At 43.5% G+C, this 26,379-nt stretch overlaps 1 long non-coding RNA gene across 1 annotated transcript in view; it reads left to right on the top strand.

The window, feature by feature from the left end:
- The window catches only part of LOC146072262 (uncharacterized), a 36,396-nt gene extending 20,492 nt beyond the window's left edge, over positions 1 to 15,904 (top strand). The window contains exons 4-5 of the long non-coding RNA XR_014473014.1: positions 1,210 to 1,647; positions 15,530 to 15,904. This is a non-coding gene — a long non-coding RNA (uncharacterized LOC146072262). The remainder of the gene's footprint in view (positions 1 to 1,209; positions 1,648 to 15,529) is intronic.
- The last annotated feature ends 10,475 nt before the right edge of the window (positions 15,905 to 26,379 follow it).

Here is a 26,379-nt window from a genome sequence, read left to right as displayed (position 1 = left end):
GATGGACAGGGCTGAGGTTGACAATATCATGGTCAATCACTAAAGGTCAACAGCATCTAGTTAGACATCTATACTTGGTCGACTGGGTTGTACATAGTGACACTGGATCGACGAGAGGCATGCATCGATGGAAACCTGGTAGAGAGTAGCAAGGTCACCACAGGGTTTTCATCCTTTTTTGGTGCAGAATGTCAGTGGGGTGCCTGTGGATACTGTGTTATGTGCACAGTGTTCCTTCGCATGGCTCACTGCGCTCACCATGCTTCGGGCCTCACTACCCTCAGAAGACTATTATTATATTCCTACTCTATGTCCACATTGATAGTAAAGTAGGAACCAAGTGGACCGGCACAAAAAAAGACGACCTTGCTACTATTGACCAGGTTCTCGTCGAGGCAGATTCACTGTATATGTAAACCCGATCAACCACGTATAGACATCTAACTAGACACCTTCGACCTCTAGTGGTCCACAATGGTATTGTCAACCTCAGCCCTGTCGATCCGCCATCTGGATACCGGTAGGCCCTTATTGCACAGTCTAACCCTGCCAGTGCCATAATTTTGATGTTATAACCAGACATATGGTTATTTTGGATCATAGCACATGAACGAAAGACTCTGGTAAAGCGCCAGAGTCTTTGTGATATTCTGTGCATGTGCCAGCACCAGTTTTTTTTCCAGTAATAAAATTGCTCCTGTGCACTACGAACAACAGATCTTAATATCAAGAGTCATAAACAGTTAAAAATAAAAAAATAGTAAAACAACTTACACATCACTTCACAATAAACTCTGCTCCACCTGTAACTCCCCAATGTTCTTGACTTTGCTTTCTTAAAATTTCAAGTGCTAACATCATGCTAGTGTCAGATTTGTTGCCAGATCCTAAGAATGCGGACTCTTCCTTCTTTTATTTCGTATGATTGTTATTAATCCTGTTTGTGTTTCACCAGTTACACAGCAGAGTAAATTCAAACAAACAATAACACAAATGTATAACTCTGTTACATATTAAATCAGTTGTGCCAACAAAGAAATTAAAATGCCAATGTGTACAATACGGGCTCACATAACATTCCATTATTCTCCTGCTTGTTCCACATGAGCTGTATAACTCATAAGGATGGGGATTACGGGGATAATACAGCACACACTAATAGGACATGCTTAATCACAAACAAATAATCATTGCTTTGTACCATTTCAGGAAATGAGAGGAAATAACGCAGCCTAAAAAAAAAGGGAAAAAAAGGTTCTAAGGAAATTTGCCTTTTGAAGACAAGAAATGATTATGTTCTCAGACTGACTTTACAAAAATGATTGTCCCATTGTGTTTCTTATGGATTTTAAAGCTTTACACAAACCGGGACTTTAAGTAATAACATTTACTGTCCATGTTGCAAAGTTGCATTTTCTTTCATTTTGTAGAGATCACAACCTCCATATAAGTGCGAAATTCAGCTGTGACTTTATTCGCACCACAAATTTCATCTTAAGAAGCTCAAGTTACGCTGTCTAAAAATGAACGAATTTTTGCAAAACGAAAGGTTTTAAAAATCTATCAAGGCAGTCAACTACAAAAACAGAAACCTAAACAAAAACATTTTATTGAGATGGAAGTGAAAAGAAAGAAAAATAATTACAAGTAAGTCAATTAAAAAAATGTATTAACTGTCTTTATTAATGTAAAGTTAAGACCAAATCGACAAAGTTATTATTATTATTATTATTATTATTATTATTATGGATTGTTAGCAATCTATGGTCTGTTTTAAGTTTTTCTTTTGTTTTTTTAATTTATTTTAAAGGAAGTAAATATTTTTTGTAACATCATTGGCCCCGAGAGACTGAAATAATGGGCATTCCTAGAAAGAGGGGAAGTCATGTGATTGGACGTGAGGCTGCCACATGTTGTTTATTCCACATATGTCCCACCCACTGTTGTCATCGCTGCAGTTTGGTTAACAGATTGGCTATTTTACCAGGCGGCTTTTCACTTCTTTAGCCAATTAAAATGCAGTGGTTGCAAATTATCTGCTCCGATTCTGAAACCAAATTGTCGGCAAGCTTGATTAATTTGCTTTCACCAAAAAACATTGATTTCTTGAGCATTTTGCTTATTTGGAAATAAGGTTTTTTTTTTTAATAATCCATTGTGCAAGTAATATAGATGAATTTGCCATTCTGTAGTTTTGGTTTTATCAAGGTCAGTGTCTGATGGGGTATAGAAAGACAGTGTCTAGGTAGATAGTCAAAAGGTCAACACAATATGGTCGATGGGTTCAAAAATTCGACAGATCTTAGGCCGAAAGTGCTTAAGGTTGACAGGTAAAAAAAGTTGACAGTTGACTGATTGAGAATTGTGTCAACCATCGAGCATGGTGACCTTTTGACACTGTCATCCTATTGTACCTGTCAGCCTTAACCTCTGATGAACTTATCTGTTGACTTTTTATCTGTCGACCTGCTATACCTGTCGACTTATTGTACCAGATGACCTAATACATGTTGACCATTTGGTGTCAACCTAAATACTATAGACCAGTGATTTTTGACCTGTGTTAACTCGTGGCACACTGAACAATATTTAAAAATTTACAAGGGGCACATTACAGGGAAAAAAACACACACGCATACATTGACCTCGACAGAAAAAAAAACACATACATTGGTCTCCACATAAATAATTACATTGATACCCATAATAATCACATAGCTCCCCACTGTGGCATATGTATGATGCGGCACACTGGTTGAAAAAAGTTACTGTAGACTTTTATACCAAACCAGTTTGTTAGGAGCTGAAATATTCACCAGGCCCTTTACCCCTTCACTGTTACGCAACGTTGCCATATCTTGCATCCCTGACCCACATTGTGCAGTGGCCTGACCACTTTTTTAGACCCCCACAGGGTCGAGATTGGGGATCTTAGTTGATGTGAACCTAATCTTGACCCCTGTTACCCATTACAATCTTTTACCGTATTTAAACGTCTCCTGAGTGCCGTTATTTTCCCTGCGGGGATTGGACCAGTATCTTTTCACTCTTCTGGCACCTGGAGCAAGTTGCTGATTTGGATAGAGTGCCGGCTGCATTGGATTGTATATATATATGAATATATATACTATATATATATATATATATATATATATATAACACAATACTCCACGACGCGCTTAACAATATCAAACAGAAGAACTTTCTTTTAACAATATATACTGAGGCTGCTATACCACAATGTTACCCGAGGGCCGGGTAACTTACATACAACATACACTTCCCAAATGTGGTTCAGCGCCCTTTACTCAATTGATAGTCCATACGTCATTTCTCCAAGTTTGATTGACCGTCTGGCCGTACAACAGAATCCCTGTTTGGGAATCAAACTTTGAAGATTTTAATAAATTGTTATCTTGGAGAAATGACGTATGGACTATCAATTGAGTAAAGGGCGCTGAACCACATTTGGGAAGTGTATATGGTACATGTGAGTTATCCGGACGCCCGATTTCAAAATCGGGTCGGATCGGGCACATCGCATCGCATCGCATGCGACCATCGGATGCGATGCGATGCGATGCGATGCGATGACCCGATTTTGCCATAGGAATCAATGTTAAAATGGACTGAGTCCATTTTAACATGGAATTCAATGGGAAAAAGGGGTCCTTTTCATACCCCTACTATCCAAGTGGGCATGGAGTTGGATATAAACCTGTGGCGAGCGTAGCGAGCCACCGAGCCCGAAGCGTGGCGAGCGTAGCGAGCCCCGCGAGGGGACACGGAATACCGTCCCCTCGCGGGGCTCGCTTCGCTCGCCACGCTTCGGGCTCGGTGGCTCGCTACGCTCGCCACAGGTTTATATCCAACTCCATGCCCACTTGGATAGTAGGGGTATGAAAAGGACCCCTTTTTCCATAGGAATCATTTTAACATTGATTCCTATGGAAAAATCGGGTCATCGCATCCGATGGTCGCATGCGATGCGATGCGATGCGATGCGATATCGCATCGCATCGCATCTGATTGTATGCCTTAACTTAAGGCATACAATCAAAAAATCGGGCGTCCAGATAACTCACAAGTACCGTGTATATATATATATATATATATATGGGGAACAGACTCTCTTGTCGCGCCACTAATTCTGGTGTATACTTTAATTGGGGCTGCCGGACTCACATAAACCCCTGTTGGATGGGGACAAGAAGAATGTGGATAGCAATTGTGGGTTGGCGCCCCTTTGTGTGATCTTCAATAATTAGATCAATGTAGCCTTTAAATGGAATTCCAAGATACAAGCAAGTAAAGTCCAAAGTTCAATATAAATTTATTAAAATGTCTTTGATTCCACACTACAGTGGTGGTCGAATCAGACCATAAAAAGTTCAGTGGTTTATTTCATAACAGCACTTAAAAACGATCCCAACGCGTTTCGTCCCCACACGGGACTTCATCAGGGGTTCGCAAAAAGATTAGGATCAATTTCAACCACTATTTTGGTGAAGGTGTCTTCAAACTGGATGTTTTTGAGTACTAGGTCCTTAGGATATCAAAGGTACCTCCTTATTCAGGATCTTGATGCTTCGGTACTAAGGTGCGAATAACCTATTCAGTCCGTATATGAACGGATGATTGAATAACTTGGGGTTTGAGGGTTCAAGGGTGTTTACCCCGACGATCAATTCACAATTCTGTTCGCCTCTTAGGGATATTTAGATATTGGAGTTGTTTGGATAAAACTCTCAATGGGTCGATTGGGGCTATTCCGATCGCCCTTGTTTGTAGGGGCTCTTCCGATGGCCCTTGTCAGATGGATACTCTCCTTAAGGGACCTTATTAGATCAATAAACTCGAGAAAGAGGAGCATCCAGTATACAGTCAAAAACTGGTCGAGAATAAAGGTTACCACTGTCTGCCACTTGCAATTCGATTTATGTGATATACAGGATAACGTGCAGTTGTGGACTGGTTTTCTCAGCCAGAATTTGAATTAGCCGCCAGGACCCTTGTCCAGTGCACTCTTTGGCCTCTGCAGCATAATTCACCGTACAACAGAATCCCTGTTTGGGAATCAAACTTTGAAGATTTTAATAAATTGTTATCTTGGAGAAATGACGTATGGACTATCAATTGAGTAAAGGGCGCTGAACCACATTTGGGAAGTGTATATATATATATATATATATATATATATATATAATTGCAGCAGGATCCGGCTCTCCATATAAGTAAATTCCTTGTCCTGCTATATATATATATATATATATATATATATATATATATAATGGACAGGTGGGGTGTGCTGCCGCACAATAACGGAGACTGGTCAGCGTGGATGCAAGTAAAAAGTTTACTTAAATAACATCTGTCATCTCTGTACCGACGTTTCGGGGTCCCGTGCGCCCCGTTTTCAAGGAGGAAAGAGATACAAGTGATCACCCTAAGGTGCTTACCTTAAATAGTAGAAGGGTGATCACTTGTATCTCTTTCCTCCTTGAAAACGGGGCGCACGGGACCCCGAAACGTCGGTACAGAGATGACAGATGTTATTTAAGTAAACTTTTTACTTGCATCCACGCTGACCAGTCTCCGTTATTGTGCGGCAGCACACCCCACCTGTCCATTATCTACCACTACGCTGCGAGCACCGGAGCATACAGAACCCGGAGCAGGAGTGCCGGACCATTACCACAGTCTATATATATATATATATATATATATACAGTATATTGTGACAAAGGTGCCAAAAGCATTAACTAGGTTTGTGCAGTCAAAGCTTGCATTAAAAATAAATGGATAAAAATAAAGTTTAAGACAACAGCTGGTCAATAACTGTTATTTACTTTAAATGAACACATGATATACACAACGCTCACTAGGAGGAGCGGGAGGTCTTGCTAGAGATGTCCAAATATGGTAAATAACCGCACAATATATTTAAAAAAAAAATACATTTAGAATCTTGGATTTAGATTTGGTCTGGAAAGCAACTACTTCAATCTTTTCCTTCTCATTAAACTTGTGCCAAAAAGCAGATTGTTGTCATTTGGGATGTTTTTCCATTCACAATATCATTTATTAAACATTTTCATTTACAGGACACATAAAAGACAAATTATACTTACCAAAAAGATGACAATGAGCGCCAATACTAATACACACAGGGTACATGAATATATATACAAAGAGTAGCTCTCACAGCACATTTCATCAGAGTATACAGGCTGGGAAAATGGGATTGATACGAAATCCCGGCGGTCGGAATCCCGGTGTTCAAAATCCCGACGCCGGAATCCAGACCGCCGAAATCCCGACAAGGGGGGGACGTGGATCGCCCCCCTTGTGGGCTCTCTGCGCTCACCATGCAGCGGGCCCGCTGCATGGTGAAGAATTTATTCTCCCTCTATGGGTGTCGTGGACACCCACAGAGGGAGAAAGTGGCGGGATTTTGGCGGTCAGGGTTCCGTCGTCTGGATTTTGAACGACGGGATTCCGACCGCCGGGATTATAACTGCATCCTGGGAAAATATAAGAAGAGATGCTCTTCCCAGAACAGCTTTTTCAGGACATCTCATTGGCTTGTTTGCTACTATTTTCATGCTATCAACTCCTTCTCTGCCAGCAGTCATGCATCGCAGAGCAGCATTATAGAGTCTGAGCTAGTATTAAAGAAAATGGGTGCAGCGTGGGCCCCCTTAGACTCAGGGTGGACTCTGCACCCATTATAAATACACCACTGTCAACCCCATTTTCTCATCATTAAGCCCCATTAAGCCCATAGCATGTTCCTTGGGGTCTCCCATCATTTCTACCCAACCCCCTCATCTCCCTTATATGTGCCCATAGTAGTGCCCCATTTATATTTTGCCAAATGAAACTGTATGGTTTATTTTATATACTACATGTACAACTCACTGCATAGCTGTATCCTCAGCCCCTCCAAGAGTGGAGACAATAAGGATCAAAGTGACAGATGGCCCTTCTGTGGATTTCCCCACAAGTCTCATTCATACTCTGATGATGAGTGTTGCGGGACGGCCTTTTCTAGGCAGAGTCAGGGTGGTATGATGCAGCTCCTATTCCCCCACAATTGATCCAACTGTGCTCACTGGGTTCTCCAAGTACCTGGGGGCTGATTATTGATTACTTGTCATTAGTAGTAATAGCTATGTATGGTAATGCAGCAGGATGCATCCATTACAAGTAGGAGCCTCCTTTGCAGTAGTGATCCAACCTGTTTCCGAGGACGCAGCAGCAGTTCAATTCCTCACCATCGGGTGGCTTGTGACACCCATGGGGACGTGCAAGCCGCCCATCACATGTATTGCTTTTTCACATGTTGTGCATGTCTGTAACTTTACCTTTCATTTTATTGGTGTTAAAGAGCAACCATATTGCGGTCTTATGTCGATCTTCCCAGAAGGTGGGCATTATGTGTATAGACGCCTTCCCACTTGTATGTTCATGATGCCCATGTGTTGCATTATGCACTACATGCGGTATATGTTCAGCATCCCAGGGGTCAGGATAGCAGTGTTCACAATACCAATGCTGGCAATGAGGATGCCAGCGCTGGGAATCCAACTGCAGGGATGCTTAACGTAAGAATACCTGGTTGGATTAGGGTTAGGCAAAATGTTGACAAACTCGCTTGGCACACAGAATAAAACCAGGGTAGGATAGAAGATGAACAACAGTCACTCTCTCCTATGCTAAGTACTGTACAGCTGTACAGCACCATTACACTCCAATAACAAAGTGACAGGTTTGAGCATAGGCAGGCAATTTTATGGAGCCATGTTAACAACATGCTCCTGCAGTCTTTTGATGATGCCCTTTTGACTGCTATCAAATTAACTTTAATCAAACAAAGAATGTTCATTTATCAAATAACATTTGGATATAATTTCAGTACCAACTCCAGTTGCATTCTCTAGTTCATATATAAGGTTTTATGCTTAGCTGAAAGCTGCTGTGATATTTGCTACATAGTAATATCATAACACACATAAGCTACGATCTCAGCACACATCTTTTTCTATAGTTTGAAAATCTTTTTTTCTGTTTAGAATACAAATAAGGATTGAATTATGTATTTTTTTTAACCTTGCTTCCTATGGATACGTGCTATATCTATATACATTAGCCCATATGTTTATTGAAGAGGAGTTACTGAATGGTTTCAATGTATAATATGTAAACTATAAAGAAGTATACATTGTGTGGCATCCTAAAATACAGTTTGTCAGCCTATTATTAGTTTCCAAAGACTCTGGGGAAGAGTTATTAAGCCTGGTGAAGTGATAAAGTGTCCGGTGGTAATGTACCAGCCAACCAGCTGATTGCCTACTGTCTTATCACGAGCAACTTTATCACTTTACCAGGCTTTTTTATATATGCCCCTGAATTTAGTAGTCTCTTATTGCTTATGTTTGTATTGTTGGTCTATTGAGGCTTTTTCATTACATAATAGTGGTGCTGAAGCGGTTAGCGCTCTTTACCACTAACAAGCTGTGTACAAAGACTTGTAGTTGATTGGTAAATCCAGGGCATCTTAATGTTTGGTATTTTAAGACCCCTCCCCCCCAACTTGATCCATAAAACTGCATTTTGTATCTACAATTACTAATTTATTATATCCCCAATGCACAATGGTTAGGTAAGAATGGTCAGCCATTATCATGGTTACACTCATCGTGTCAGCAAGAGAATACCAACATGGTCAAACTGTTGACATGTCAGCATACTCAGCATGCCACCAGTGACCATGCCCTATCCCTCCCACCAGTGGCCAATTCCCAGAATCCCCAGAATGTCAACATTTCACAGTTTGAGGATGTTGACATTCTGATGTCTGTCAACCATTTGAAGCATGTCAACATTCAACATTCATTCATTATAAATGTTCATATGCTGACATGTAGACCACCTGACTGGATATCTGTACTAATGTGGCCTGCATCATCAACAGTTTGTTGACCACCTTTAAATTAATCTCACGCTTGTTAAATACAGATTAGGCATACAGAGGGCCTTCAAGCATTGATGGGCTGTTGTCCCCAGAGCTTCATGGGAAACAGGCCTCCCTGCCTGCAGCCAGACAGTGAATGGGTGTCCGGCATGCTGATTGGTGGATTGTTGGAGCCATTCACATGTGAAAATACAGTGTAGGAGGAGGGCCTACCAGTAGACTGCTTTGCCCAGAGCCTACAATGCTCTTAAGATGGCCTTGACTGCAATTAAAAGCTTAATAATCTATACAGCGTTGAACTGAAAATGTTGCGTTGGTATAGGTTGAGTATTCGGCTGACAGTGCAAAGCCCGTTTACAGCGGATAAGGGATTTGTGAAATAAATTCAATTTTGTACTTTTAAGATTTAACATGCTGAAGCTGGACATAAGCAATTCAGAGACAATGAAATCTCTCTTCATAAAAAGTTAATTTCTCCAAGAGCAAGTGAAAATTGAAGGAAGTCTGGGTGTCAGGGGAAGGTTTTTCTAGTGGCAGGTGGGACTTAAGTATGATGCCAGTTGGTTATTGGCCATGAAACATTCTAAAAATAAAAACATAACAGCCACCTGCTCAAGGTGTGTTTAAATATCACATAGACGTCAGCCCAACAAGGTTTACACACTGCTGTGTAAAGTGTTCTCCAGTATAATTTATTACTGTCACAGGGAAAGGAATGAAAAGTAATTTGTCCTTTGAGAAACCTCTTTTTTTGTATTAATGCCTGAATAGTCATCTGTTTTTGTTTTCTCTTCAAATGGCCAACGGCCAGCTTGGCTTATTGATTTTTTTTTTCTATTTTTGTGTGCGCCTTATGCTATGTTATTTGTATTGCTTTTGTATGCACCTATTGTGTAATCTCTGATTCTGCTGAAGTAGCTTAATTCCCAATGTGCTTCACTGATTTGTGTAACAAATTTGCTTGATCCTCTGTATTACGCTTTGTATGACGCCTGTATTCAGTATTATTAATCACATTTCATTCAGCTTTGCACACTTTTGTATAAACCCTTCTATTGTACGAAGTAAATGATAAAACAATAAAATAGTTATTTGGTCTATATTATTTCTGATAATATTGTTTATTTACTATCGCTCATTAATCCACACCCAGAATCCCTCTCAGCGCTCCTTAACCCCACCCCCCAGTACACAATAAATCCACAAACCAAGACACACGCAGTCACCCTACTAGCACACAACAAATCCTCCCCCACCCCCACACACTCACCCACCCTGCCAGCTTACAATAAATTCATCTACTACACACACTCTCTCCCTGCCATCACTCATTAACCCTGCCACCACAAACACACACTCACCATGCCAATATACAATAAATCATACCCTCCCAGTATTGCTGGCCAACTTTCCAAATGCTCCCCGAAGCCCCCGCTTACTCCTTCGCCGCTGAGGCAAACAATGCTATTTGTGGGTCTACAGAGAGGAGTTGGGGTTAAAATTATGCAAATTGAGTAACTTTGAATAATTTTAGCCTTGGTGACATCACCTCAGCACGCCTCCCGGAGAGGAAATGGCAAAAGTAGCAATAAATCCACCTCCTACACACACACACACACACACACACACACACACACACACACACACACACTCTCACTGCCAGCACTCATTAACCCAACCACACACACACACATACACATGGGGGGACTGGCCAAAGAGCCATATATGGTATCTTTTTTTTAAATCCAAACTGTAATTAAAAGAAGTAAATGAGCTCTACCATGGCACGCAAACTAATGGAAAAAAATAATATTAAGAATTTTTGAAAAATTTGTGGTATTAAAAGATGAATGTTCTTACCCTGCAACACTCAAAACATTTGAAAGAGTGCTTAATTCTAAGGTATATATTTTAGGACCTCTATCTTCACTGTTATTTTGTTGGAGGCAGGAGATTAAAGATGTGCATAGACTCCCATCATATTTTGGTTTTGAAAAGCAACCCTCAAGTGTTTTGGTTTGGAACTCGATTTCTTTAATAATCAATACAAAATGATATGACATTTATCAAAACAACTAAATCATGTAACTTATACCTGTTTTGGTTCCTGTGGTATAGTTAACATCAATAACATTCATTTGCAGTACTTTCCAATCAAGTTTGCCTATCTCACCATACACGTTGAATGGAATAACACCTAGAATCACGAAGCAGGGATGTACATGAAATCCAGAAAACATAAATTAATTAACTGATGCTTTGGAGGGCATAAATGAATGATGCCCTCCAAAGCATGTAGATGGTCTCCTGAAAAAGGAGGAGAATAAGTCCGGCGGCACATAAGGATTGTATAGGGTTTAATAGAGGTTAGGATTCCATGTCTGGAAATAGGTTTTGCTTTTAATTGTGTTGTTTGGGTATAAATACCCGGATATGGGGATATGTCTCCATGCCTTGATAAAGGACATTGGGGCAGATGTATTAAGCCTGATGAAGAGATAAACTGGAGATAAAGTGGAAGGAGATAACTCACCAGCCAATCAGATCCCAACTGTCATATTTCAAACACTGCTGATTGGCTAGTGCGTTATCTCTTCCACTTTATCTCCACTTTATCTCCAGTTTATCTCTTCTCCAGGCTTAATACATCTGACCCAGTTTGTCTGAAACGCGTTGGCGGAGGGGACTGGTAAACTCTGGACGGACCATCAGGACTTTTTCAACTTCCGGCATCCAGGGACGCCGGAGGTTTTACTATTTATGCTGTTTATGTCTGCTTTTGCACAAGTAGACATTGATTTCTGGTGTTTATACCCATTTTGTGTGCAGTGTATTGCTTTTTAAATATCATTTGTTCAAAATAAAAAAACGGTATTTCACTATTGGGAGATATCTTGCTTAATGTTTTACATGTTGAATGATCAAGGATAAGTCAGGAGGACCCATTTGAGGACCTATTTTCCAGATTTTAAATCGCAAGCGATCTTTGTCTACTGTTTGGTGGACAATTAGAGAGGGTACGATTCCCATCTTAAAGTGTCATCATTATAAACCTTCCATTGTCTGATGGTATTACACTATATTGTTGTATCTCTCCTTTTATGTCATACGTGCAACCCTCAGTAATACATTTGAAGGGGGGACATTAAGGAGCACCTGAAAAACTGTTGGTACTTTCTGTGTTGGTCTATGTGTGGTGTGTTTGGTGACACACCTACCGTACAGGTCAGGCAGATCTGAAGCACATAATTTGATCTCAAAACTTCTATTTGCATCCAAAAGACATTTGTTTTCTAAATCCAAGGTCCGAACCTGAGGGAAGAACCAACTTGGCAGCCGGTCCACTAGGATCCCCAAAATTGATCCAAGCTGGGACTTAGTTCTATTAAGATCCCCAAAGTGTGTTCCATGTTCATCAAAACCAAATCACTCCTCTCTACTGAAGTTATAGCCTGATTTCAAGTTATTCTAATGTGATTCATCAATGAGATATATATAGAGAAAGTAATATAAATGAACACTCTAACAGAGCTGTTATTGAGGCATTTCCCACCAAATAGTATTATTATGTATTTATTAACAGTTTCTTATATAGCGCACACATATACCGCAGCGCTTTACAGAGAATATTTGAACATTCACATCAGTCCCTGCCCCAGTGGAGCTTACTATCTATGGAGGTTATTCTGATCGGAGCGGCCAAACGTGCGTACGTTCGCTATTAACGTACGCTATCCGTACGCGGCCGTTGGGGTTAAGTCCACCCACAACTCAGCCGCATACGTACGGCCAGAAACAACGTCAAAGGGGAGTGGCGTACAATTGAGCGTACGCCAACGTACACGGACGGGCCAGCCCTTACACTCCGACAACTGGCGTACAATTGAGCGTACACCACCGTTTACGGACGTCTCTCGTCCGTCTTCCCACCGACTTCTTGCGGCTATCTGAGCGTACGCCAGCTTGCACGGACGGGTCCCTATTGTTTTCAATAGAAAAGTCAGCTTATGTCACCGCTCGTGAGAGTGAGCGTACGTCCGTGTACGCTGACATACCCTTCACATATATGGACCTGCAAATCTTGGCTTTCAACTATAATTATGAAAATTAATTAATTGATTGAATTAATTAATGTGCAAAATAGTGGCCATGGGCTTAAAACATTGCTGAAACATCCTTTGTAGGTGTTAGATGTGGTTTATGTTATTGTATCCTAAATACAAAACCTATGTTTGTATTAGAGTGAACACGTTGACACATGTCGACTTGTGTAGATTGAGTGTGCTACTGTGTAAAGTCTATGAAAGCACGTAGTGAATGTGTCTAACTGTTTAACAAATACCTACCTTAGCATATATAAGCAGGTCTTAAAAAGATTCTTACCTTAAATTAAACAAACCTTTAAATGTAGAGAAGTATAGAAAGATAAGCTTCCAATGTGTTTGAGTGCTGTGTGTGGCTTGCAGGTAGTGAAATCATGGTTTGGACTTAATAGACTGCAGCATTGGTTATTACATTCAGGTGTATGTGTTTGGTAGTAATCAGCGTAAATTAGCAAATCCAGGCGCACGCTGGCATGCGGTATCTGTAGGGGTGGTTTGAGATGGCGGTTGGCGGCCGCCTGTTTTGTGTCCGAAATGAACGGTGCTTTAGTCGATCGTGTGGTAGTAGCACCGCTCATTTTTGGTGCACACCCCCGTGTACGCCCATATTTACGCCCATTTTCCCTCATTATTTCGGCCGCTCCCCTCATCACGCCCCTATGCCGCCCCCAATGCCCGTACACTCGCGTATAGGTTTTTTCGCACGTTGAGACCCGTCCGTAAGCGTTGTGGAGTGTTCGCGCCTGCGCATTAGCGAATGTACGCATGCGCAGATCATAAAAAACCCCGGGACGTACGCGTACGGCCTGGCCGCACCAACCAGAATAAGGCCCTATATTCCCTACCACATGTACACACACACACAGACATTCTAGGGTTAATTTGTTGGGAGCCAATTAGTCTACCAGTATATTTTTGGATAAATATGTACCTCATTAACGTCTAGTCTAACTTGATTCATTTAACTACTGTACTTCATCAGTGAAATAAAATTCACAACTGAGCTTTAAAGTCACGAGTTTCATGCAGTACACACCTTATTGTTAGAGATATGTGGCTTGGTTCTCCAGAAATTCAAAACCACCTGAATTTTGTAAACTCAAACCAAGCTAAACCCCGATTCCAGTTCACCTGAGGTGATTCAATTTGGACTGAATCCCAGTTCCAATCTTCCCATCGTTTGGAAATTTGATTTTTAATCTGTATTTCCGGTTTTGGATTGCATAAATTACATGATTAGAACAATTTTTTTATTGATTTCTAGCAAATTAGATTTTTTTAGTCAATGATTGTGGATTTTGGTACTTGTGTATTATCACGGCGCCCGTCGCGTCGCATCGCATACCACTAATTAAGGTATGCGATGGCATGCGATGGCATGCAATGGCATGCGATGGACGCGATTTTAGGCTTTTCCCGGGATGAGCGTACAATTTTAATATTGCGTTGCATGGCATGCCATTATAATGGCATGCCATGCAATGCGATTTCAATGTTAAATGCCCACCCAGACCCAATTTTTAATTGTATCCCCACCCTGATGGGTAATGACAATGTTAAATGCCCCCACATTGTTAACGCCACCCCACTATCAACGCCAACCCGAAGCGTGGCGAGCGGCGGTGGTACGCGTCCTCCGACCTTTTCATACCCCCACTATCCACGTCGGTGTGGAGTTGATTTTATATAGTGTGGCGAGCGCAGCGAGCCACCGTGCCCGAAGCGTGGCGAGCACGCCGAAGTGGATAGTGGGGGTATGAAAAGGTCAGAGGACACATACTGCGGCCCCTCGCGGGCTCGCTGTGCTCGCCACGCTTCGGGTTGGCGTTGATAGTGACATGGCATTAACAATGGGGGGGGGGGCCTTTGAACATAGTCATTACCCATCAGGGTGGGTTTACAATGTAAAATCGGGTCTGGGTGCCTGTACAATGAAAAATCGGGTATAATCACATCTCATCGCATCACATGCGATCATATGGCTTGGCATGCGATGATACACGATTTTGTGGTTGTACAATGCCCTGCGATGGATATCAGGGGTGCCGTGATAATACACAAGTACCTGGATTTTTTTTCTTGCAATTTTAAACTGAACCAAAATCCAAACCAAAACACTTGAAGGTAGTGTTACCAAAACACATCGATGAATTAGAGCGGAAAAAAAACCACAAACAAGAATTGTAGGGCAACTTATACTTATTTGCAAATGTTATTTCATACTGTGCTGAGTACAGTACACTAGGTTGGAACTACTAACTGATAAAAATAAAACAACCTATGTATGTGTAAGGATTAACCAAGCGGTTCACTTCTAGCGATTGTTAGATAAAAAAGAACAAATGAGAAACAATGACTCAGACCGACCACTGTTTACTCATACTGGTTTATTATAACATTATTTAGACAGACAATGTAAATATTGTAACAGATTTTTTATTTCTTACAGAATTCTATAAATGCTTTCTGGAACTCTCATCTTGAAAAAGATTTCACGCCTTTGATCCTCCGCAGTCATTTATTAGTTGGAATGGTCCAAAGGGAAACAGAGAGAGAACATCAAATAACACTGGAAAATTAACATTGGAAACAGAATGACTTAATATTTGACTACAGCATTTTTGTTAAAGTGAACCGATTGGTATGCCGATTTTCTTCACAATACCACTTAAACAAAGGGTACACATATCTCCACATAGGCATAATGTGCAGTAAGCACCATCTTAAAATGTGAGCCTATTCATTGCTTAATAATATATTGGTTATCTGGTAACCAGAGCTGCCACTAGGAATTTTGGGTCCCGTGTCTGATTTCCAGTCCGGACCCCCCACCAATTGCCGGGCACCCTGGAGTTGCCCATGGCTCACCCCCCCTCCCTTCACTTACCGCCTGACTCAGCAGGTCCTGAAGCACACGCTTTTGCTTCTTCAATGCAGGATGCCGGCGGCCAGTTAAAATTGCAGTACCGGCTGGCTTCCGCTCTGATTGGTTAACGGTACACCAGCTCTGAATAGCTCAAAAGCCAGTGCAGCATTTTAATTGGCCTCCGGGGTCCTGCATTGAAGCCTGTGCTTCGGGGCCTGATGAGTGACATCACAATGGAGAGTTGTGGTGGGAAAAAAATTTGGGTACTTGTGGAGTATCACGGCTCCCATCGTATGGCATCATATGCCATATGTAGTGGCATACGATGGCATACAATGCAATACGATTTTTACAGATTTTTGAGCATTTTTGCTCAAAAATCGTATGCGATCGCATCGGATGCCATACGATGGCATCCGATGCGATGGCACCCGATTACGATTTTTACAGATTTTTGAGCATTTATGCTCAAAAATCGTATGCCATCGCATCGGATGCCATACGATGGCATACGATGCGATGCGATGGCACCCGATTTTGCACTGAAATGCATCAAAATGCATTGAAATGTGTATTAAACTAGTGAAATGCCCCCAAATGCCATTTTTTATAGTGCACCACCCCCACTATCAACATCAACCCGAAGCGTGGCGAGTGCAGCGAGCCCGCGAGGGGCGGCGGTACGCGTCCTACGACCTTTTCATACCCCCACTATCCACGTCGGCGTGGAGTTGAGAATAGAATAGTGTGGCGAGCGCAGCGAGCCACCGAGCCCGAAGCGTGGCGAGCGCAGCGAGCCCCACGAGGGGACGCGGATACCTTCACAGCTATACGCGTCCCCTCGCGGGCTTCACAGGTATCCGCGTCCCCTCGCAGGGCTCGGTGCGCTTGCCACGCTTCGGGCTCGGTGGTTTGCTGCGCTCGCCACACTATTCTATTCTCAACTCCACGCCGACGTGGATAGTGGGGGTATGAAAAGGTCGTAGGACACGTACCGCCGCCCCTCGCGGGCTCGCTGCGCTCGCCACGCTTCGGGTTGACGTTGATAGTGGGGGGGGTGCACTATGAAAAATGGCATTTGGGGGCATTTCACTAGTTTAATACACATTTCAATGCATTCTGATGCATTTCAGTGCAAAATCAGGTGCGATCGCATCGCATCGCATGCGATTCGATCATATGCGATACGATGCGATTTTTTAGCATACGATCTGCATACGATGCAGGTCGTGGGAGCCGTGATACTCAACAAGTACCAAAATTAGCTGCCCAGGCCCTTCCAGATGCTGGGGCCATGGGACAGCTGTACCCACAGCACCTCCTGTCGGCGGCACAGCTGGTAACTGACACCCTTCTGTCTTATTACCGGCTACCGTGCCATGTAGTTGTATCATCGAGCCTGATGTTTGAGTTTCAAAATAACAAATCATTCTTCTTTCTTAATTGTATGTGACCATGGCCTCTCTACAGTCCACTATATCAAAATTAATTTGTGGAGCACTGAGGTGGTGTTCTTGTTGGGGAGGAACTCTTAAGTGTAACAAGCCACAAAAATTCGGTACTTGTTTACTAGAGAGGCGCCCACTAAGCAATTTGCTTAGCGGGCTATTCTGCGTAGGGAAAACGAATCGCATTGCATGCGCCATTTTAGGGCCATACGATGTGCGTTGCGATGTGCGTTGCGATGTGCGATGCGATGTGCAATGCGATGTGCAATGCGATGCAATGCAATTTTCCTATATCATTTATTCACTGCTCTCTCAGCCCCGGCCAGCGCATCGCATCTGCCGCAAAATCGCATACGATTGCATGCGATTTTATAGGGTGTGCGATGCCATGACATTTGTTATACAATATTGTGATTGTATGTCCCAAAAATAGGTTTAATGCACCCCCACTATCCACGCCGCCGTAGATAGTGGGGGAATGAAAAGGTCGGAGGTCACCACGCTTCGGGATGGCGTGGATAGTGGGGGGGGGGGGGGCGTTAAACCTATTTTTGGGACATACAATCATATTATTGGATAGCTAATTTCATGGCATCGCACATCCTATTAAATCGCATGCGATTGCATGCGATTTTGCGGGACATGCGATGCAATGCGATGTGATATAGTGGGGTACAATGAGGATAGAAAAAATTACATAATAAAATCGCATCGCATGCCGCTATAATGGCCCATGTAGAAAATCTGGACGCCGTGCTAGGAAACAAGTACCAAAAATTCTATCAAGTCAATAAGGATAAATAAAACATTATCTCTTTATCATTCCAATCATTTAACTTTGCTGCTTATGCAATAGGATCCCATTATAGAAATTTTACCTGCAGTGATAGCGACAATGGGGTAAAGCTTCTGAAAATAAAAAGAAGTGATGTTATTCATAGCAACCAATGAGATTTTGTCTATCATTTCTCTATTGCATCATAGATAATGAAAGATAAATTCTGATTGGTTGCTATGGTCAACATCACATCTTTTCAATGAATGAAGCTTTAGTAAATGTTCCCCTATGATTAGTTAAAGTAGAGATGTGTGGTTTGGTTGTTCAGAAATCTGAATCCACCTGAATTTTGTGGATCTGAAATTAACTAAAAACCTGTTCCAGATCTGAGGAGATCTGAACCGAGTCCAGGTATAAATTTTCCCCTGGTTCAAAATTTGGATTTTAAATCTGAATTCTGTTTTTGCATTGTAAACTTTAAGCTTTTTTTTTAAATAAAATTTGATTATTTTTTAACATTTATTATCAATTTTATTTTATCAATTTTTAGCTAAAATCCAAATCCAAGACTAGAATCCATACCCTATGGGATGTTACTCTACGCAATGGGGGTGATTCTGGTTGGCTCACGAAGCAGTGAAATTCGCTGCTTAGCGAGCCTTCTAATGCCGCTCACCGGGCGTACGAATGCACGCCTCCAGCCACACTCTGAACATCCCTTCAGCTTTGCGAATAGATGTTTTGCATAAACATCCGTTTGCAGGGTAGTGTACAGGGCAAAATAATTTGATGGTTGGCCACCAACGAATGATTTTTCCCCTGCTCTCAAATCTAAGTCAGTCTGGACTGACTTAAGGTGCCCATAGACGGTCCGTTCATCGGATCCGTTCGGCACTTGTATAGTACACATCGCATCGCATTGCATGCCTTGTGCATGCATTGTGCATGCAATGCGATGCAATGAACAGCTAGTACAAAAAGTATGTGCAGCACATACTTTTTGTACCGTACGATGAGATGCGCGGGAGCACGCATCTCATAGTACAGAACGGACGGTCCGGGAACGGACCGTCTATGGGCACCGTTAGACTTGCAGTGTCTGGTCTGAGAAGGGGGCGGGTGGCTGACGTCCTGTGACTTCAGCTGCCCACCTTTTGGAGGCAGCTGCCCACCCGCATTCGCATGGGGATGCCCAGCATTTTCCTGGGCACATCAGCATTTTCGTGGGTACGCAATCGGTCCCCGGTGTGAACACGCCGGAGGCCGAGTGAATCAGAATCACCCCCTATGTACAAACACATTTCTAAATCTTACAATAACTGCCGTGTAATACATATCTCTTATATATTTAGCCAGATCTGTCAGTCAAGCAGTGTGGCAAACGGTGGGCGGGGTTTCACGGGTGATTGACAGGCCCATCCACCGTCAGCCACACTGCAAAAGCAAGGCACCTCCGTCCTACTGTTCTCCACAAGCACACACCCCTCCTCGCACACCTCTCCCCATGCCTGCCCACTAACTCCATCCACGCCTGCTCACCACCCACAACCCCTCCCCTAACACACTCATCCCCTGCCCGCCCATAAGGCATCTACACACCGCGCGCCCAGCCCCCCCCTCATATATGCGCGCCGTCCCACCGCCCCACCGGACATTTCACCCGCCCCCCTTCAATATTAACACGCCCCCACCCCCTTCTGCTACAGCGTTCCCCGTCTAACCCCGCCACCCGACACGCTAATCTGGGTCGGGCGACGGCTGGACCACGTCAGAAAGGCACATCATCATTATCCCACCGCCACCCCGCCGGACATTTCGCCCGCCCCCCTGCTCAGAGGCGTAGGGAGGGCGGAGCCACCGGAGCACACGCTCCGGGCACAGTGTGGGCGCAGGGCACCGCCCCCCCTCCGCAAATAAGGTGGAGTCCTGCTGCCCGGTAATAATTAATTTCGCACACGCAGGGCAGCGTGCGCCGGCGGCTGCCCTGCCCGGCGCCTACTCACCTGGTCCCTGCCTGCCGCCGCGACGTGATGGGGTCACGTCACGTGACTCACTGCTCAAGTCCCTACCCAAGCTGCTGCTGCTGCTCGGGCCGGCTCCCGGGCAGCGCAGAGCAGCAAAAATAAGAATAACGAAGACTCCTCCCAGTCCCCTGCCTCTACAGAGAATGTCTCCTCAAGGTAGATTTTTTCGTGTTTAAAAAAAAAAAAAAAAAAGAATTAAGGGAATAATCATGGGGTCTGGGGGTTTGGTGGGGCCCGGGGGGGGGGGGGAATCTCTCTTATATGTGTCTTACATAGCGCAGCAGATTCTGTTACAGCATCTTATATAGCGCAGCAGATTCCGTTACAGTGTCTTATATAGCGCAGCAGATTCCGTTACAGTCTCTTATATAGCGCAGCAAATTCCGTTAGTGTCTTACATAGCGCAGCAGATTCCATTACAGTGTCTTATATAGCGCAGCAGATTCCGTTACAGTGTCTTATATAACGCAGCAGATTCCGTTACAGCGTCTTATATAGCGCAGCAGATTCCGTTACAGTGTCTTATATAGCGCAGCAGATTCCGTTACAGCGTCTTATATAGCGCAGCAGATTCCGTTACAGTGTCTTATATAGCGCAGCAGCTTCCGTTACAGTGTCTTATATAGCGCAGCAGATTCCGTTACAGCGTCTTATATAGCGCAGCAGATTCCGTTACAGTGTATTATATAGCGCAGCAGATTTCCGTTGCAGTGTCTTATATAGCGCATGCAGATTCCGTTAGTGTCTTATATAGCGCAGCAGATTCCGTTACAGCGTCTTATATAGCGCAGCAGATACCGTTACAGTGTATTATATAGCGCAGCAGATTTCCGTTGCAGTGTCTTATTTAGCGCATGCAGATTCCGTTGCAGTGTCTTATATAGTGCAGCAGATTCCGTTACAGTGTCTTATATAGCGCAGCAGATTCTGTTACAGTGTCTTATATAGCGCAGCAGATTCCGTTACAGTGTCTTATGTAGCGCAGCAGATTCCATTACAGTGTCTTATATAGCGCAGCAGATTCCGTTACAGTGTCTTATATAACGCAGCAGATTCCGTTACAGCGTCTTATATAGCGCAGCAGATTCCGTTACAGTGTCTTATATAGCGCAGCAGATTCCGTTACAGCGTCTTATATAGCGCAGCAGATTCCGTTACAGTGTCTTATATAGCGCAGCAGCTTCCGTTACAGCGTCTTATATAGCGCAGCAGATTCCGTTACAGTGTCTTATATAGCGCAGCAGATTCCGTTACAGCGTCTTATATAGCGCAGCAGATTCCGTTACAGTGTCTTATATAGCGCAGCAGATTCCGTTACAGCGTCTTATATAGCGCAGCAGATACCGTTACAGTGTATTATATAGCGCAGCAGATTTCCGTTGCAGTGTCTTATTTAGCGCATGCAGATTCCGTTGCAGTGTCTTATATAGCGCAGCAGATTCCGTTACAGTGTCTTATGTAGCGCAGCAGATTTCGTTACAGCGTCTTATATAGCGCAGCAGATTCCGTTACAGTGTCTTATATAGCGCAGCAGATTCCGTTACAGTGTCTTATATAGTGCAGCAGATTCCGTTACAGCGTCTTATATAACGCAGCAGATTCCGTTACAGCGTCTTATATAGCGCAGCAGATTGCGTTACAGTGTCTTATATAGCGAAGCAGATTCCGTTACAGTGTCTTATATAGCGCAGCAGATTCCGTTACAGCGTCTTATATAAAACGCAGCAGATTCCGTTACAGCGTCTTATATAGCGCAGCAGATTCCGTTACAGCGTCTTATATAGCGCAGCAGATTCCATTACAGTGTCTTATATAGCGCAGCAGATTCCTTTACAGTGTCTTATATAGCGCAGCAGATTCCGTTAGTGTTTTATATAGCGCAGCAGATTCCGTTAGTGTTTTATATAGCGCAGCAGATTCCGCTACAGTGTCTTATATAGCGCAGCAGATTTCATTACAGTGTCTTATATAGCGCAGCAGATTCCGTTACAGTGTCTTATATAGCGCAGCAGATTCCGTTACAGTGTCATATATAGCGCAGCAGATTCCGTTAGTGTTTTATATAGCGCAGCAGATTCCGTTACAGCGTCTTATATAGCGCAGCAGATTCCGTTACAGCGTCTTATATAGCGCAGCAGACTCCGTTACAGCGTCTTATATAGCGCAGCAGATTCTGCCACAGCGTCATATATTTCAAATGTAACATGCCAACATATGTTAGCCACGACCTCATTTTCATACGAAAATAGACGCTGTGCGCATGCGCACAGCGTCTATTCTACTAGATTGGGGGGTCTCCCAACTGCCACCCCCCGCAGCGGGACAATGCCTCTAACCATCTTTCTCATATACAAATGTTCACAAATTAAGGGGGCGCAGCCCCTTACGACGGTGTGAAGAGCGCCCATAGGGCGCGATGAATCACCTAGTTTATAGTATATTTGATATATATTTATAAGGTACTTGTGGAGTATCACGGCTCCTATCGCATGCCATCGCATGCCATATGTAGTGGCATGAGAATGCATGCGATGAGATGCGATTTTTACCGGTTTTTAGCTATTTTTAGCAAGCATCGCATGCAATCAAATCGCATGCGATGCGATGCGATCGCATGCGTTTTTGCACTGAAATGCATCCAAATGCATGGAAATGTGTAGCAAACATGTTAAATGCCCCAAATGTCATTTTTCAGAGTGTACCACCCCCACTATCAACGCCAACCCGAAGTGTGGTGAGCGCAGCGAGCCCGCGAGGGGCGGCGGTACGCGTCCTATGACCTTTTCATACCCCCACTATCCACGTCGGCGTGGAGTTGAGAATAGAAAGTGTGGCGAGCGCAGCGAGCCACCGAGCCCGAAGCGTGGCGAGCGCAGCGAGCCCCGCGAGGGGACGCGGACACCTGTGAAGCCCGCGAGGGGACGCGGATACCTGTGAAGGTATCCGCGTCCCCTCGCAGGGCTCACTGCGCTCGCCACGCTTAGGGCTCGGTGGCTCGCTGCGCTCGCCACACTTTCTATACTCAACTCCACGCCCACGTGGATAGTGGGGGTATGAAAAGGTCGTAGGGCGCGTACCGCCACCCCTCGCGGGCTCGCTGCGCTCGCCACGCTTCGGGTTGGCGTTGATAGTGGGGGTGATACACTCTGAAAAATGTCATTTGGGGGCATTTAACATGTTTGCTACACATTTCCATGCATTTGGATGCATTTCAGTGCAAAATTGCATGCAATGCGATGTGATGCGATTTTTAAGCATACGATGGACATCGTGGGAGCCGTGATACTCCACAAGTACCATTTATAAATATATCAAATGGAATTTCAAATTCCAATGCATTTAAATTGAGATAAATAAAATTAGAATGTAAAAACTTTCCAGTTTTTAGGATGCCGTGTTGCACAGAGGGGGCGTGCGTGATTATTCCTGGAATGCAGCAGCTCCCGGCATCTCGCTCCCACTGAGATGGCATCTCCTGGGCCAGTTGCTCTGCAACCAGGGAGACCGGGGGGAAGATGCGGCTGGACGCCGCTTCCGTCAGAGGCTCCTGTGGTTGCCTGGCAACACATAAGACGCCAGGCCAGCATGCCTGCCTGCAGCTGATAATTAGGCTGGAGGGCTTTGCAGGATTTCTCCATGGGGATATGCCATATGGCCTTTTTGGAAGAGTTGGCCCTGCACAGCCCTGCCAGTGATAGTGTCCATTTTGTCCAGTCACTTGCCTTCCTGCTGGTTCCTGTTGTCCAGCTTCTTGCTTCCTTCTTCTTCTGTGTCCACTCCTGTTCAGTCCTGAACAGTCTGGTGCTTCATCTCCTGGGTCCTCTGCTGGTCCATCCTGGTTCGGTTCCAGTACCGTAAGTGCTCCACATTGGAGCCTGGGTTTCCTTTACATATGTATTGTTGGCTTGCTTCTTTTTTACAGATTATCTTGTTTCCTTAACCTAGTTGGTTCGCCCGGGGCCCACCAGTGGGTAGGCACTTGTAGCACCATCACACACATTCACCCATTGTGGGTTAGTTTCCTTGTTCTGTACTTATCGGTACAATTTTTTGTGGTTTGCTGTGCTTTTGTGTGTTGTTTTATTATTGTCTGTGTTGGGTTATTATTATTGTGCTTGCAACTAGGTCGCTGTCTGCATGCAGTGAGGTCGCGTTTACTTTTGTTGTCTTTCGCTCCTCAGGTTGCGGGGTGCTGACAGTCAGCTGCGTTTAGGCAGGTCCCTTTAGTTAGTTTATCCTCTTCCAGATTCCGGTACCTTGAACATACGCAAGACCTGGTGGCACCAGAGTTGAGGCGGACTTAATCTGTATTTCCAAACGTGGCTATTATAGGCTAAGTCCTAGTTTCCACAGGTATCCGCCATCTTCTAGGAGGGGTCAACAGAGGCAGAGTAGGGTGCGCCGTGGCCATACTAAACAGTGGTCTTGGCTGTGGGTTCAAAACATGAAGTTCATCTAAATTTGGACCCAGTTTTCTTTGTTAGGCACTTACTTTTCAACAAAATTAATAATTTACATTTTTTTTCCATTTTTAAAATTGGATAATCTTAAAACACCAAGGAGTAAACACAATTTTTGGGAACACTTTAACCATATGTTTTTTAGGAAATAATATGCTTGAAGCTGGGACATATAATGTCCCATATATATATAATGTTGGCTTCTTTATCCCTTTGAGTGATTTTGTCAAAAAATAGGTGTGAAAAATAGGAGTAAAAATTGCCAAGCAAACCTTAGTATTCGTCATAATGACCTGTAATGTTTACCTTACATAATCTTATTTTACATATTTTTTATTTGAATTTATATAACAAATGTGAGCGATGCTGGCATTATTAGCAGATATTTTGAACATCTCTCACAGAGATGTTGGCACTAAAAGGGTTACATAAAGTCAGGTTGAAACATGCAGAAGGCATCTCTTTTACTGAGACATCTCCTGCATGCCCTCCATAAAACATGTCTCCTGCAGCCTAACCCAAACTGTCCACTCCTGCAGCCTAACCCTAAACATCTCATCCATAACCATAACCATAACCACCCACCTCCACACACAGCCCAACCATAACCCTCCACCTCCACACACAGCCTTATCCTGACAGTCCCCTCCTACAGCCTAACCCTAAACACACTGCCTTATTCTGGACACACACTAGAATGATTTGGCCTCAATTCCCCCAATTTCGATACAATCTCGACCGATTGTATGAAAATGTTTTTGCATGTTTTGGCATGTTTTAGATCCGATCCGATTTGCGTCCCCGCTGGTCGTTTGGTCATTTTGCAGATCCTACCTGCTGCAGTCAGGATTTAAAAACGATCCCTTTAACTGGGTACAGATCGTGATCGGATTGTGATCGGATCGTATGCAGATCGTGTGCTCCAACAGATCGTGCGACCATTGTATGATCGTCTCACAATAATGATCGTTCTGGTGTGTACCCAACATAACACTAAACATCCCCACCCTTGCAGCATAATCCAAACCCCCTAGTGCCTATCCATTAACACAACAACACTACTTGGGGGGGGGGGGGGGTAGGTAAGGGCCAATACCAAAATGTTTTTCAATATTTTAAAATGCTACAAAAAAGGTAAATAGCATTTACAAAATTCAAGCACAATATTCCAGTGGTACAGATACTGATAATGAAAAGAACATTGTTCTCTCACTTTCTATGACTAGTGCATCGCACAAACATACAGTTGTTCACAAAAAATAATAACAATTAAATTATATCTCTAATTATAATATAGCCAAATTCCCGCAAACTGCTCTTTTTATACAAATTTGAGGACAGTGGAACAAATTTTATGCTAAAACAGTGTAAGATCAATTAGGTGAACATAATGGTAGACATTCTCTACTAGAGAAATGTGAAAGCACAAATGTTACAGTAATGCTGCTTTCAGACCGCATAACTGGCTTTGACCCTGTATTTGAAAACGTTTCCAAAAACGGGTCTGCCAGGTAAAACCCCTTTCACATCGCATCTCTTAAACGGTATATTAACGTTTAAATGCCGTTTTTTTTTACATACTCCCGTTTCAGTGTAGTGTTTATAGGTCTATAGACAGAGCATGTACTCGGGGGACACTGCACACAGGCATTGTATATTGTACTGTATATGGAGCGGGTCAATTCAGGCAACCCTGCCAGCTGGGAGGGGATCCTGCGGCCGC

This window comes from Crinia signifera, chromosome 4 (assembly GCF_055691185.1).
Source record: "Crinia signifera chromosome 4, ASM5569118v1, whole genome shotgun sequence".
Classification (NCBI taxonomy): Eukaryota; Metazoa; Chordata; class Amphibia; order Anura; family Myobatrachidae; genus Crinia; species Crinia signifera.
Note: the sequence above shows the minus strand (reverse complement) of the source record. Positions and strands in the feature narration are given on the sequence as shown.